Source organism: Epinephelus moara, chromosome 18, assembly GCF_006386435.1.
Source record: "Epinephelus moara isolate mb chromosome 18, YSFRI_EMoa_1.0, whole genome shotgun sequence".
In the NCBI taxonomy this organism is placed as follows: Eukaryota; Metazoa; Chordata; class Actinopteri; order Perciformes; family Serranidae; genus Epinephelus; species Epinephelus moara.
In genome coordinates this window covers 39044166-39048926 of record NC_065523.1, presented here as the reverse complement: position 1 = coordinate 39048926, position 4761 = coordinate 39044166, and the positions used below count along the sequence as shown (strand labels likewise).

The following is a 4761-nucleotide window of genomic DNA, read 5'->3' as shown; positions in this document are numbered from 1 at the left end:
GACTGATAACAAGATCTGTATAATGGGTTGTAAAGAAATTTGTCAGGTTTTTATTTTGTAGACAATTGATCTGTATTTATAGCGTGATGGGATGACAGCACAATGATGTGTGTGGTATCATTGGAAAGCTCTGCTCCTGCGCTTTCATGTGATATGCGTGGCATTTCTGTGCGAGCCTGCATTTCCGAGTAATCCATCCAAGAGTAATGTGTGTGCAGAACTGTATGAAAGCTCTGTTATACATCATTTTAGTGTAACTTTATCATTTTTTTTCGCTGTGAAAACATTCGGAAAGCTACGATTATGCTGTTTCACGTGATATGCGTGGTTTCTCGCTATGACGCACGGTCGCGGAGAAAAACCATAGAGAAGAACAGGTGTGAATTTGGACGCACTATGCGTCGTTCGGGCCCATAGGGTTAAATATAAATGGAAAAAATACAAATTAAAACATGACTGGATGTGCAAATATACTAAGTGAACTGTTAGGACTTCCCACAGCTCCTCTCACATCTTTGCTGTCTCTCTGACACAGATGTTCTTGAGCCTGTTGCACTGATACTGGATGGACTCCTTGGCCTGCTGCTGCTGCATTTTCGCCAAAAAAACGGGATAAATTGTGTCCCGGGAGAGATTTTTTTTTTTTCCCGGGTCAGCTGATGAAAAAAGAGAACAATTCTGGGAAAAACGGGACGGGTGGCAACTCTACCACAGATAGGAAACCCCTCGGCTGACAGGATGTACCACTCTCTCACTCCGCTCTCTCTCACGCAGGCGCAGAACGTACGTGCTACTTGGCCGTCAGATGTAGTCCGTGTAGTGTGTTCAAATGCAACTGACACAGGGCGACGTGAGGCGACGTAGACGACGCAACAGTTGGCTTTCGTCGCTGCTAGTTCTTTGATGTCGGTTTGGTGTGTCCGCACCTTTAGGCAAAAGCAAACTGCTTTGTCACCTCATGTTGCCAAAAAGCTGCACTTGAACACACCGCAAAGACTCCAGCTGATGGCCAACCAGTACATATATTCTGCGCTTGCATGAGAGGAAATAACTCCCCACACCAGCAGCAGTCTTTCTTTCAAACTCAGCGCTCAAACATCGATCAAAAGTTAGCTGGCAAAGTTTGGGTGGAGATGGAGGGTTTTACCTGGCTGCCCATTGTTAGAACAAACTGTCAAAGGGGCTACAATTAGCACCTCCACCTGGCCCTGTGACCACTGCAGAGTCATATGACCCGCGTGTGAATGCAGATTGGAACCTTTCCCATTAAATACTAGTGTCAGATGTTAGTGGGGTTTTTGTCCAGTGGGACAGCGGCTTTAGTTTCAACATGAGAGCACTTGAACACATCACTATTCTGTTTAGAAGCTGTGATATTCACCGAACGGGGCGCTACTGAGCACTGACCATGCAGGGTGCCCAAACTTTTGCTTCAGGCCCTTTTCATACTTTGTTATTTGAAAGTGTAAAATATTGAAATTAATTTAAAATATAGAAGAGATGTTCAATCTTTATTTTCATGTTTCATTTCAAAATAATATCTTTTATAAAGCACTTTGATTTTGTCTCACTTTTGTGCTTTAAAAATAAACTTTATGCCACACATAATTACAAGGCTCATATTGTTTCACTGTGTTTCCTATTGTCTGTGTGCAGCTGTGAGAGTAAAGTGAGCGTGTCTCTGGGTGGGTGTATCTTTGACGCTGCGTCCTGCAGTCCATCAGTCCATCAGTCTCAGTGTGTAAAGCTCCCTCTGCTGGATCATCGCTCGCACCCACTGCTTTATACACGTGTCCTGTTTTCTCCCATCGTGAAGCAGAAAGCAGCAGACTTGGCAGACTAGCTGTGCATTATGGGAGCTCTAAGCATGGCGTGGGCCAGGCTCTGACCAATCAGGACACTTGGCTGAAGCTTGACAATGTTTTAACTGGATGTGTTGTCGACCTCAGCCATCAAAACCCGTCCAGCAGCAGACCAGCCTGGTGTAATTCTATGTTGCAGTAATCACACACACGGGGAAGTCTACTTTCAGTACGGTGGTTTCCGCACATGGCTGACTTTTAACTTTTAACTCTTAACGCTGTCTTTCGAGCTTTATTCTGCCTCCAAACCGAAGCGGGGAAATGAAACGCACACAAACAGGCTGGGCGTTATTTCTGACCTCTGTTTACAGGATCACACAGATTTGATTCTTCTTGTCTGTTTTGTCCTCGTGCAGAGTTCCTAATCCAGCCACACAACTCATGTTCAGCATCTTCCTCTGAAAATAAATATCATATATGTACATATATATATATATATATATATATATGATATCATCAGATGTTGTAGAAATGATCTCCAGAGATTTGTGGGAAAATCCAGATATCTATAGATCCAAACACACATTCAGGCAGGGGCGGGGCCAGAGGGCTCGCTATGCATGACACAGGCCCCAACCAGAGTCTGAGTGTAACAGGTAGTTGGCTTATTAGTATCAGAACCTCTGCAGTTACTGCCACATACATTTCTTTTTAGAAAGTCAATCAAACTACTACAAAGATGTGTAACAACCACAGAGAGATGCCAAATGACCACAAAAGGATGCAAAACTTGCACAAAGAGATGCAAAATAACTACAAAGGAAACAAAATTATTACAAAGAGACAAACAACTAGAAAAATATGCCAAATTACCTAAAAAAGATGCCAAACCACATAGACGCAAAACAACTACAGAGAGACACAAAATGGCTGAAAAGGGAAGCAAAACTACCTCAAAGAGTCGCAAAACACTACAAAGGCAAACAAAATTACTCCCAAGAGACACCAAACAACTACAAAACAATGTTGAACAACTAAAGGAAACAAAACAATCACAAAGAGATGCTAAAGGGCTACAAAAAGATACCAAAGTATCTCAAGAAGATGCAAAACAACCACAGAGATGCAAACTACAGAGATGCAAAATGGCTTAAGAGGGAAACAAAAAGACCACAAAGAGATGCAAAAAGACCACAAAAGATGTTAAGCGATTCAAAGCAACCACAAAGAGCCACCAAACAGCTACAGAGATGCAAAATGACTACAAAGGGAAACAGAACAACCTCAGTGAGACACACAAAGACTACAAACAGAGACAAAACAACTACAGAGATGCAAAATGGCTGAAAAGGGAAACACAACTACCACAAAGAGACACCAAACGACCACAAAAGGATGCAAAACTTGCACAAAGAGATGCAAAATGACTAGAAAGGGAAACAAAATTATTACAAAGAGACAAACAACTACAAGATCCCAAACCACAGAGACACAAAACAACTACAGAGAGAGATGCAAAATGGCTGAAAAGGGAAGCAAAACTACCTTAAAGAGCCAAATGACTACAAAAGGGCTCAAAACAACTACAAAGGAAAACAAATTCATAACAAGAAGACAACAAACAACTACTAAGAGACACAAAATTACTGAAAAGGGAAACCTCAAAGAGTTGCAAAAACACTACAAAGGCAAACAAAACTATTCCAAAGAGACGGCAAACAACTACAAAACAATGCTGAACAACTACAAAAAGGACTCAAAACAACTACAAGGGGACATCAAATGGCTTAAGACGAAACAAAACAACCACAAAGAGATGCTAAAGGGCTACAAAAAGATCCCAGTAGTAGTTGTTTGTCTTAAGCAAAATGGATTAAGAGGGAAACGAGATGACTACAAAGAGATGCCACATGGGGGGGGGGGGGGGGGTTACAAATAGCTTCTAATTATTGACAATATTTCATATTAGAATATTTTAACTTGTTTATCTGGCTTTTATTCATTTTACTGAATAACTGATGGAACTATTAATTACGCACAGTTTGAGTCTGAACACATTAACACAAAATGCGCCCCCCTTTTTTAAATCAGTGCCCCAGACTGGCCGACCCAGACGTTTCTAAACCCGCCCCTGAACACATCACATTAAAGACACACAGTAAACAACACAGAGTGGTTCAAAGGTCTTCTGGTGTTTTCCGCAGTGATCAGAGAGGATTCTTCTTTCTATCCCTGCAGGCACACGGAGCAGCGCTGTGTCAGAGCTGCAGCTGATGAAATCTCCACGGATGAGATAACAGTCTGAACCAGGAAAAGTGTGTCTCATGTCACTGATGGATGATTTCCTGAAGCATCGTAGCGTCCTCTGGTGGCCATGTTGGAAGGTTACTACACACACAGCTGGCCTGAAAACCCCAGTCACACTGCTCTGACACAGATTTACATCACGCTTACTAACAGTACAAATGTGCCATGGAATATTTATGAAACAACACTCACAGATCTACAATATACAATAAAATATAATACTGCAGCATTGCAAACTGTAACTGTAACTGTAACTCCCTCCAGCACTCTTCTTCTCTCAATCGCTCAAATCCAACAAAATACACCCAACAGACGAGACAGTTGAAGCTGAATATTTATTGGTCACATCACACACTCACTTTTTGCAGACAGTAGGAAGAGAAATATGAGTGGTCCAAATGATGCAACAGCAGTTTGTGGAAATCTCTGGATGTAATGATGTGTTTGAACTAAATATTTGGAGCATCTGAACCTTTTTGTCGTAATGCTACCAATCTGTGGATTATCATGAGACATTCTTCTCAACTCAACTCAAATTTATTTATAAAGCACATTTAAAAACAACTCATGCTGACCAAACAAGAGGAAGGAATAAGATGCTAAATAGCATCCACAGGAGGCAACATAACTGTCAGGTACACAGCTCACACAT

The 4761-nt window shown here is 41.7% G+C and overlaps 2 protein-coding genes across 2 annotated transcripts in view; both read right to left on the bottom strand.

Annotated features, from left to right (window-relative positions):
* The window catches only part of LOC126405581 (dual specificity protein phosphatase 3-like), a 608181-nt gene that overhangs the window by 52198 nt on the left and 551222 nt on the right, over window positions 1-4761 (bottom strand). The window lies entirely within an intron of this gene.
* LOC126405575 (macrophage mannose receptor 1-like) overlaps window positions 723-4761 on the bottom strand; it is an 8536-nt gene continuing 4497 nt past the window's right edge. Inside the window, exon 5 of the transcript XR_007571586.1 lies at window positions 723-926. The gene's annotated coding sequence lies outside the window, so the exon portion shown is untranslated. The remainder of the gene's footprint in view (window positions 927-4761) is intronic.